The sequence below is a fragment of the Natator depressus genome, chromosome 17 (assembly GCF_965152275.1).
Source record: "Natator depressus isolate rNatDep1 chromosome 17, rNatDep2.hap1, whole genome shotgun sequence".
NCBI lineage: Eukaryota > Metazoa > Chordata > Testudines > Cheloniidae > Natator > Natator depressus.
The window spans coordinates 1,966,225-1,977,465 of record NC_134250.1 but is presented as its reverse complement, the minus strand read 5'-3'; positions in this window follow the sequence as shown (position 1 = coordinate 1,977,465).

Here is an 11,241-nt window from a genome sequence, read left to right as displayed (position 1 = left end):
AGGGCCAGTGTACATAAATGGCCGACACTCTGTCTCTTGGCAACTGATGGCCTGGGTCCTTCCCCCCTGTAAGGTGAGAACTAAAGGGTTGGAGAACAAAGGAATCAGGTGCCCTCCTGGCCCGGGAAAGGAACAAAGCCCAGAGGAGGAGGGGCTGGAGAGAGTTTCAGTTTGGGGCTGGCTGGGGACATGGAGTGAAGGGCAGACGGGGTTGTCTGGCTCACTGCCCCCCAAAATAGACCCAGCTGAGGGGTCCTGATCTCTGCACCTACAAGCTCTGTTTTAGACCATGTTCCTGTCGTCTAATAAACCTCTGTTTTGCTGGCTGGCTGAGAGTCCCGTCTGACTGCAGAGTTGGGGGCAGGACCCTCTGCCCCCTCCAGGACCCCGCCTGGGCAGACTCGCTGTGGGAAGCGCACGGAGGGGCAGAGGAGGCTGAATGCTCCGAGGCCAGACCCAGGAAGGTGGAAGCCGTGTGAGCTGTGTGTCCTGCAGACAGTCTGCTCCCAGAAAGGAGACTCCCAAAGTCCTGACTGGCTTCATGGGGAGCAGTTCCAGAGCATCGCCCGGGGACGCCGTGACACCCTCTGACTAACTTGCTCTTCAGCCCGTTGGGGCATGAGGGCCAGACCCGGGCTGGCATCAGTGGCATCGCTCTGCCCATCCGCGGTCCTGCGCCAGCTTACCCGAGCAAGGAGCCGGCCTGGGCGTCTGCTCCTTCACCCTGTGGCCAGCCTGTGACGTGCTGGATGAATTCATTAGCCGGCCAGTCTCCTTCCCCGGCTAACAGCAGGTGGTGGAAACGCGCCTGCATTATTGGTCGTTAATCACTGCGGTTTGGCTCTCTGGAGAAACTGTCCAGCTCCTGAGCGGGTCAGCGCCCTGGCCCGGAGCTCCTGCATGGCTTCATGCCAGCCATGTCTCCGGCTGCTGGCTCCCCCGGACCTGCCTCTTGGCACCTCCCCACGTGCGAAGCAGGCCCAGCTAACTGCGGGTGCTGAGTGCTCGGGTGCCTTGAGCACGGGGCTGCTGCCCCGACCATGGCCCGGAGCAAGCGTCCTCCTCTGAGCATGGGCCACTGGCCCTGCCCGCGGCTGCTCAGTCAGCTGGGGCAAAATGAGCTAGATGATGTAAAACCAGCCCAGCTCCCCTAGCCCCACCGCTGGCCCCCACAAGGTGGGGAGTGTGAGACACTTCTGGGGAGGGCCCCAGGCTGCTGGCGTCCCCCCCCATCCCCAGCACTGCCCTGCAGCGACTGGCAATGCTCGCCCGGTAACCCCCAGAGCCGCATTCGTCTGGGAGGGAGCAGGGCAGTGCCGGGCTAGCAGCTGCTTGCATCCAGAGCTGAAGCTGGGGGGTGAGGTCGAGCCCTTGCAGCTCTGGGTGTACCTAGGATCTGAATTGCGTCTATCCCGGATCACAGCCTCTGTGCAGCTTCCAGAGCTTCGTCCGCTCTAGGCCCAAGCACTGGGGCTTCCCCCAGGTCCTGGGGGTAGATGCCTCCGCAGCCTCTGGCCAGATATTCCCCGTGGGGCTGAGAGTCTTGACCTGCGGTGCTGCGAGGAGTCAGGCAGCCCGGCCCGCTCGGCTGGTGTGTGGGCCGCGTGCGTCCCACCCCTCCCGCGGTACACGGCTGCTGTGGAGCTGGTAGCTCTGGATGATCTCGAGCTCCTGAGTCTTGCTGCTTGACTTTGGGCAGGACACTTCCATCTAGCTAGAGATTCCCACGGTGCCCATCACCCGGTCATCTGGGCTCCTCCAGTGCTCTGTGGGACTATGTGAGCCCTGCTTTGCTTGGGAGATGTTGCCGCACGAGGTGCTCTGATGGCAGGGTTTTCGCCTCCTTGTGTGTAGTGTGTGCTGGCTGGGTGGATGTAGGCAATTAGAGGGTCGGGGAGGGGCTGTGACCCCACCCCGCAAAAGGGGGGAGTGCCTAGAACAGACACACTGAGTCTAGAAGAGAGGCACCGTTATCTCATTAGAGTAGATGTGGCCACGTTTATAATGGCCTTCGACAGCCGTTATTCCTGAGCTCTGGCCCCCCACATCGACAAAAGCTGTCTCTGCCTCAGAGCCTGCTGTGCGTGCATCACTGCCCTCCCCTGAGCAGAACTGGAACTGCCTGACTTTGTGTCATTGGCCGTATACTGCTAGCAGCTGATGGTGATTTTCCTCTACCTAAGCTGGCAGGGACTGTGCTTTCAGTACTGGCCCATCCATGGCGGGGAGTGGGGAATCCTAAGCAGCTCTGACTTCGCTACGATTTCCCCCCAGGCATGTGGTGGACGGCCTTTAGTGTTTGGGAAGCGCTTTGAAATCCTCATGCGCCAGGTGCTGGATGAGTGTGGGATTGCTGGGGGCAGCGGGTGATGCAAAGCCCTAACCGGCCCCTGTCCAGAGAGACCTGCCACCACTCCAGCCACAAAGCCCATGTTCTGCTCAAGTCCCACTCCGAGCGGTGTACTTCTCCCTAGTGAGCCAGCAGGCTCCTGGGCTGGTCCCCTCTGCCTCCCCTGCCCTCCAGCTCCAGAGCAGCGAGTGGCATCCCATGTCATGCACCACACGTAAGCGGGATCGGGGAGAAGCTCCGAATCGTAGCTTCCCCTCTTGTTTTGCTTGGATACATAGGTGGAACGACCCCCCCTTTTTTTGCGCCCTCTATTGCAAACCTAACCAATGCAGGAAGGCCAGTTTGCCCTCCGCGGCGTAGAAGGAAACCAATCGACATGACTTCTGAGCCATTCACCTCTCCCGCTGCTGCAGCCTGGCAGGAGGCTGTGGAGAGGAGCCTGTAGCTATATAGGGGTTTTTTTTCTCTTTACATTTTTACACCAGTTCTTGTTATGAATAATAGCAATAAAAAACTGCACATCACGGCACTTATGTCTCAGCAATTGCAGTCTGTGTCCTGGGGCAGGCACACGGGCGAGGAGAGAGCTGGCTGAGTAATATTGCAGGGCTGATCGCACCGAGCCGGCCAAGGTGGCAAACTTGCCGGAGCGGGGAAATAGCGAGGCACCCTGAACCGAGAGCGCCAGACACGTAAATACATGGAACTGCCGACCCCGGCTCCGCGGAGCCGCTGCGAGGCGCCTCCAGTGCTCCTGTTAAATAGCCCGCACGGCTTGGGAAACGTGCCCAGCACGCGCCGAATGGGGGAGCCGGCCTGAGGAGCCGCTGCGGAGGCAGCCCGGCAGTTCCGGGGTCTCTCCCCACCATTTGTCAAGTGCAGTTTCGGCTTGCAGTGCGGGGGCTGGGTGGGCTGGGCGGGCTGGGCCCAGGCCGCGGGCCGTGCAAGTGGAGTGCGGGCCGGGACCATGAGGAAAGGGAGAGATAAGACAGTGAATATAAACCCATGGTACGCCTACCCCTGGAGTACTGCGTGCCGTGCTGGGGGCCTGGAGCAGCCTGCAAGGGAGGGGAGCTTAGAGACTGGGACCGCTCGGCGTGGGCGATGGGGGCGGCGACTGCCTATGAAATCAGTGAATGCGGAAGTGTTGTTTACTCCTTCTCATAACACACAAACCTGGGGTCACCCAATGACGTGACTAGGCAGCAGGTTTAGAACAACACAAGGAAGTTCGTCTCCCCACCGCACGTGGCCAGCCTGCGGATATCCTTGCCAGGGGATGGTGTGCAGGCCAGAAGTACAGCTGGGTTCCAGAAAGAATGAGCTAAGTCCATGGAGGATGGTCCATCAATGACCATTAGCCAGGCTGGGCCGGGACACAACCCCACACTCTGGTGCCTGTCGGGGCTGGGCAGGGTGCAGAGCAAACCCCACACCACAGCTCTCAGTAACTGGCCTTTGCTGCAACATGTACCCCAGGAGCAGCTCTCCCCATCAGTGGGGTGAACCCAGGGTGGGTCAGGCCCAGGCCCTGCGGCACAAGGGGGGCCGGATTCTGGGGGAGCTGAGTGGACTCCTGGCAGAGTGGAGCAAGCGCAGAGCTGCCTTCACTAGGGGATGCGATTCCAAGCACTCACAGTCTCCCCCCCGAAAAGCCACGGCGCTGCCCATCTGCACCGGGTGCCAGGAGCTGGGTGGAGCGTGTGGCATTATTTCCCCAAGGGCGAAGTGCACTCAGCTCCCTGCGCATGTCGCCGCCAAAGCCCTGTGCTCTCCGTCGGCAGCCCAGGCAGGAGGAAGGGTTGGTGTCTGCTGACGGCGATATGGGGCAAAGGGAGCAGGGGGGCCGAGTGCAGAGGTTCAGATCTACCTTGTAACGGGGCTGACGCTTGACAGACAAAGCGAGGCGTGGGAGGGGGATTAGCTCCTGGCGTCACTCACTGGTATGCCTGCCATTAAACCAGGCAGAGATAGGGATCGCACCGCTCGCACTGAGCTGGGGCGCTTTCGTTCGGCTTTTGTTGGTGCTGGGGATGCTTATTTCCCCCTGGCCGAGATCCATGCCCCGGCCTGAGCTGGGGGGCGCGCAGCCAGCCCTGCTGCAGAGGGAACGAGCAGAGCAGAGCACTGAGACCTCACTGCTGCAATTCGTCTTCTGGACAGATGGTGCTGCACCACGGGGAGGCGATTTCCCCAACCCAACGTACTGAGCAGCTCTTCAGCTGTCATTAGAAATTAACCCAGCGCTGCCTCCCTGCAAAACCCATTGGTGAGGGGGCCACCCCGCCCTTCTTGGCAAGTGCCCCACTTGGAGCGTCTGGCTGGGGCTCTGCCTTCCCCTGGCGCGGAGCAGCCAGCACGGCTCAGTCTAATTGCTTTGTGTTTTCCAGCCTTAGCCCTTCCCTCTTGCTTTCCTCCGCGCGGAGGGAGGTGATCAAAGGCCGGCAGGGTGGAGATGAAAAGGCAGAGTGGGCCTTGCTGTGCAGAGACGCTCTCAGCACTCCACTTGAGTTGCTCCTTTCTCTCGCGGACAGCCGGAGGCTGCAGCGTCTCTTCGCTGGGGCTGAGCGTGGAAGAGACCCCCCCAGTGACAGCTCTGTAGTCCGCCTGAGGAGCTCCTGCATAATACCCACCCGCATACGTCTTCCCCAGGGCAGGGCTCCTTCCCGGCCTGTCGAGCCCACTCCCTCGGAGGGCACCTCGACTGGCCCCTCCGGCTTCCTCTGGACCTTGGCCCTTCTTCTCAGGCTCTGGGGCTTGGAAAGCAGGCGCTGACCATCCTGCCCCGGGCGTCTCTGGTCTAGCTGGGCCTTCCTATGGCCCCATTGCTGTGGTATCTGCCCAGCCCACAGCTGGTTGCCTTTCCCCAGGGGCAGTGTTTTCCCAGAGGGAATGGGGGCCTGAAGACATGAAGTGACAGCCAAGGTCACACACAGGAAACTGGGGCCCGGCCAGGAAGCAAAGCCAAGTCCACGAGACCAACCGCCTTCTCTCCCTCGGCTTCCAACTCCAATGCAAAGCTGCCCTCTGGGGACCCAGCCTCTGGCCCCGCTGGCTTTCTGCTGGGCCCCTGTCCTGGCCCAGAGCTGGCAGGTGCTTGTTTGCGTATCCTGGTCCCATCTTTCCCTGGAGACGCTGAGTCACTTCTTGCCTCAGATCCTTCTTCCCTCTTTAGCTGGTGAACACACGCTCGCTCTCTGGGGAGAGCCGGGGGATGAAAGCGGCTGCATGGAAACAAAGGGGGGATTGCTACCAATCTGCTTTGCGCCCGGTACCGCGGCAGGGGCCGGATCCCCAGCGTGGCACCAGAGCTGTGCATGCGCCTGGCGCTGTGAGGCGTTCTCACACCCCCCGGGTCCCAGGGCCCGGCACCTCCCCGCCACCGGGGACAGGGAGGGTGTCCCAGCCCCAGACACTGCCCAGAGCAGGGCTGGCAAACACTGCCAGGAGCAGCATGCAGCCCCCATGTCTGCGGAGGCCCCAAGGGCGCTAGCGTGGCTGGGAACGGGGGACAGGAGCAAGGGCAGCGTGACCAGGGCCGGTGCTCAGCTCTGTGTCCATTGTGGGGGCAGCCAGGGCCTGGCTCCCCCGGATGGTTTGCCTGGCCTAGCCGTCGCTGTCTGTTAGAGTGGGGCTCCCCTGCCCTTGCTAGGGGCTGCCTTGCTCCAGGGATGCTTTCCTGCTCCTAGGCCTGTGTTGCATCCCACTCCCCTGGGGACTCACTGTGGGCCAACAGGACGCGCGTCCCATCTGTTAGCGCCGCATTGCGAGGGGGGCCCAGCTGCAACACTTCTCGGGGTGAGCCGAGGTGTCCGGGGTGAATCCCTGCCACCCACTCACAGCAGGGGGGAGCCTGGTCTGCGCCCGCTGGGGGAGCTCTCCCATCACACATGCACCACGAACCCAGCTCTTCATCTCTGCCGGCTCACGATGGACCGGCCTGCTTTGTTACACTCGAGGGCCCCGTCCCCCTCTGGACCCCCTGATGGGCCACCCGGCCGCTGGCTGTAGCTTAGCTTACCGCCCCTTGGCACAGGGTCCTTAGACGAGTCGAGAGGAGAGCCCGATTCAAGGAGCAGCACTCGAGTCGGACAAAAGCCAGCCCAAGGATCTGGACATCACAGATAGGAAAAACATCAGACGTGATCTCCAGCCTATACCTGTGACCAGGTGACTTTCCTCTGTCACCCACTGGTCAGTCCTGGCAGCGCTAGTCTGGCCCAGAGAGCTGGGACCCACCCCGCTGAAACGGATCCTTCCTTCCCCACTTGCACGGTTCCAGCCTCTTGGCCCTATTCCGACTCTTCTTGGGATTCTTTTGTCTTTGTAAATGAGCCGCCTGGCCCAACCCAGACTGGCTCAGCCAGGGATGTGGCAGCCAGGCCAGCTCACAGACCGGCCCTGCTCACAGGACACGGTTCGCTCCCCAGATTTGGACCCCGGCCACCTGCCTGTCCCCTGGCTCTAAAATTGTTTCCAATACAAACCTCCGGCAATGACTGTGATGATCAGCAAGTTCTCAGCTTTCGGCAGAGCCCCCCCCGTCACGCCCTTCCCTGACGTGCTGAGAAGATGGTCGGGCACGGGCACTGTGTGTGCCACACCAAACTCTTTACACTGCAGGCCGGGCTGGGGCGTCCTGTGAAGTCGCCCTGGACACCACCATTGTGGGGAATAGGGAGGGGTGGGGGTGGGAATTCCCTCTGCTTTCCATATGCATTGGTGCCTCCTGGGGTTGCTCTCGGTTTGCACCATCTATGGCCTGTGTCACGGAGTGCCCGGGCGATGCTCTGGAACTGCTCCCTATGAAGCCAGTCAGGACTCTGGGGCAGTCGCCTTCCGGTGAGCAGCCTGTCCGCAGGGCAAACAGCTCACACGGCTTCCACCTTCCTGGGTCTGACCTCGGAGCATTCAGCATCCTCTGCCCCTCCGTGTGCTTCCCACAGCGAGACCGCTCAGGCGGGGCTCCTGGGGAAGCCAGAGGGTCCTGCACCCCAACTCCGCAGTCAGACGGGACTCTCAGCCAGCCAGTAAAACAGAGGTTTATTAGACGACAGGAACGTGGTCTAAAACAGAGCTTGCAGGTGCAGAGAACAGGACCCCTCAGCTGGGTCCATTTTGGAGGGCAGTGAGCCAGACAACCACGTCTGCACTTCACTCCATGTCCTAGCCAGCCTCCAAACTGAAAACTCCCTCCCGCCCCCCCTCCTCTGGGCTTTGTTCCTTTCCCAGGCCAGGAGGTCACCTGATTCCTTTGTTCTCCAACCCTTTAGCTCTCACCTTGCAGGGGGGAAGGGTCCAGGCCATCAGTTGCCAGGAAACAGGGTGTCGGCCATTCTCTGTGTCCAGACCCCTGCACACACCTGCCCTCTAGGGCTCTGCAGTGATCATACACCCTTACCCCACCACCTAGATACTTAAGAACTGCATAAGGGAAATTGAGGCACCCCCACAATATTCGGAGGAACCATTAAGAACAGTCCCACTTCGTCACATCTCTCCCCCCTTCGAGATCGAACTGAGCGGGGTCACTTTAGGCGGTGACCTGGGGAAGTTCGAAGCCACCAACGTTCCCATGGATGCCCCAGCGTCTCTGCCATTCCTTGGTAGGAGTTACACCAGGCCCTTCCAGTTTCATGCCCTCCCTTAGGTCGGGGGTGGTCGATAGCACTCGCAGGCCGCATGTGGGAAGGTTTCTGCGGCCCGCCCTTTGGCCACCCCAAAACCCCAGGGGGTCAAACTTGGATTGGGTCTTCTCCCCAACAAGCTGGCCAAACACAGCCACTTGGTTATAGGACTGTTTAAGTTTCTTAACAGCTTTCACTCCATCTGAGACCTTCTCAAAGCTATCCACACTGGGTCTTTCAACAGGACAGTCAGTGGATCCATTCACAACAGAAAATTTCTGGCTGTTAGGAACTGAAACTTTCTTGATTAAATCACTTTCACACCCTTCAGTTGCAGTAAACTGCTTGCAAAGACTCCATGAGGATTCCTTTCCCTAGGGCTTTTCTATGCAACAATTCACCCCTCCCAGAAATTCTGCTCTTACCCTCTTTACCTAGGGCTTGCTCTAGAGGAACACGTTCCTGAGCAACAACAGACTCTTTCTGGGTCTCCCTTACATCCAGAATTACCTATGGCCCGTCCGGTGGATTCCTACACAATCCCCTTTCAGGCAAACTGACAGACTTCCTAGATAAATGGTCAGAAGCCTTCTCCTTCCCTTTGCCACACACAAGTTCAGGAATCTTTTCCTTCTTGCTACAGGTTTCCACACCCTCCATAGGTAACACAATCACATCACCTTCACGCTCTCCTTGTGCCCTGGCTAGGATCTCACCCTGATTAGACAGAGTTGCGACACCCTTTCCCAACCACACACGAGCAACAGGCAAAATACAAGCACCAGAATTGTCTGGTCTCTGGGATTTTACATAGACACTAACTGGATGCGACCTAGTTACAGGGCCATTCTCCTGAGCAGACACAAACTTAGGACCATTCCCTTCCTGGGCTTTAGCTGAATCCAGAACCAGCTCTGAGACAACTGCACAACGCTCAACCATCACAGGCTGCAAGGCCCCTTCTGTCTGCTCCACAGACCAAGAAGAGCCGGACACACTTTCTCCTTTACCAGACACACAGCTTGGGATCTCATTCCCCTTGTCCCAGCACACAAGGCTGGTCACAGACACCTGCTTGGAGATCAGGGTAGCTCCCTCCACAGGCAAGTCAATACCTCTGACAGGCACAGGCACATTTCCTTCACTGTCCCAATTCTCCACCCAGCTAACAGGTAAGGTCCAGGGACACTCATCTTCCACTCTCCTCGCCTTCCCACCCTGCTGACTGGACAAAGCCATCAGATCACAAGGCTGCCTAGGCTCATCCAAACTTTCCTTACCAAGCACCTTGCCACTCCCCACAGATCCCCTCCCCTGCCTGTGTCTCCCCCCACTCAGCTGGGGTCTCAGCTCCCCCTGTGCTCAGCGCTGCCCTTGCTGTGCCAGTGGAGGTAGGCAGCGAGCTCGCTGCTTTCCTCACTGCATCAGAGCCAGCGTGAGCCCCCTCTCCGGAGTGCAAGGGCGCAGGGAGCATCTCTCTGTCCCACCCAGCCCCAGGGGTCTGCTTACAGGCAGGCAGGTAGCCTGAGCCTAGCGGCTCCTCCCTGCTGCGAGCCAGGTCATCTGCATTTTCACTGACCGTTTCCCTCTCCACTGATTGGTTCCCTGGATTCAAATTCAAACCCTTGGCCGTTACAGGAGCAGGGCCTGGATCCTGTCCCAAAGAGACACAGTTGCCCCACAACAGGGTCTCGCAGCTGGTGTCCTGGAGCACCCCAAAGACCAGCCAGCCCCACCCCTCCTGGGTCTGCACAGGGATCTGGGCCATAGGCAGGGCGAGGGGCTTCGTCCCTGGGACCCTCACCCAGCTCACACAGCCCCTCAACCTCTGAGGCTGCACCACCCAGGGCCTGACAACAGTTCTCTCTGTCCCAGGATCTCGCCACCCCAGGAATGTCTCCCCATTGACCATCACCTTCCGCTCCCACTGGGGGTCCGAGGGGCCTGGCCCCAGGAAACTCCACACAGACATATAGGTTGGGGTCAGGAGTGGGAGCCTGTCCACCTCCCCACCCATCTGGCCGACAGAGTCTATGGCCTTGGGACCCACCAAGGGAGCTAGACACCGGGGCTTTTCCGCAGGGTCCCCCTGGTTCAAATCTCCAGCCTGCTCAAAGGCAGTGAGGTGGGCATCCACATCCCCCCCCTCCTTAACCAGGGGCAGCAATTTAGTCTCGAGGTTCCCTGCGGAACTGGCCCCCCGGGGTCTATCCCCACTCACCCCGGGGAGGTTCCCTAGGCCTCTCCGCTCCCCCACCGCCAGTTCATGCTGCTGCTGCTTCTGCAGCTCTTTCTCGGGCTCTCGCTGTCTCTCACAGTCCTCTTGCTCTCTCGGACTCAGCTCCAATCCCGTCCATCTCCGATCCCCGGATGGGGAACCCGATCGTGAAGACCCCCGTCTGGTCGGGGACAGGAGTCTTGGGGGTGCCTGGCTACTACTCCAGCTGCTCCCAGATCCTGCTATAGCCCCATTTGGGGTCAGGAATCTGTCCCTTAGAGCGGTCATCCTCCTCCAGCTGCACGATTAACTGTGCTTTGGTGAACTTTCCAATGCTCAACCCTCTCTTTCTGCACAGGGTTACAATGTCCTTCTTAAGAAGACGGTGACAGACCATCACTCCACTCTTCCCAAGTTGTTGTGGACTCACAGGCCCGTGTGCTCGCAGCTCCCCACGGTTTCCAGGGAGAACCCCTAGTGTGCCAGCCCTTCTCGAGGTCACCACCTCTTTGCCAGGGTCGAGCTGCAGACTCCTCCGCCCCTGGGACCGCTCGCTGCAGTCCCCCGGGGGACCCTGTTACTGCAAAAGTTCTTTTCTCTGGTCACACAATCCTAGGGGTTAACCGCCCCCTGAAACCGTCTCTCTCTGAATCTTCAGCACGCCTAGTCCCCATCAATCCCCCTTTGTTTTACTGCTCCCCAGTCACTTACTGCAGGAAGCGCCATCCACGGGGTGCAGTAGATCCCACCGCTGCCACCAGTTGTCACGGAGTGCCCGGGCGATGCTCTGGAACTGCTCCCTATGAAGCCAGTCAGGACTCTGGGGCAGTCGCCTTCCGGTGAGCAGCCTGTCCGCAGGGCAAACAGCTCACCCGGCTTCCACCTTCCTGGGTCTGACCTCGGAGCATTCAGCATCCTCTGCCCCTCCGTGTGCTTCCCACAGCGAGACCGCTCAGGCGGGGCTCCTGGGGAAGCCAGAGGGTCCTGCACCCCAACTCCGCAGTCAGACGGGACTCTCAGCCAGCCAGTAAAACAGAGGTTTATTA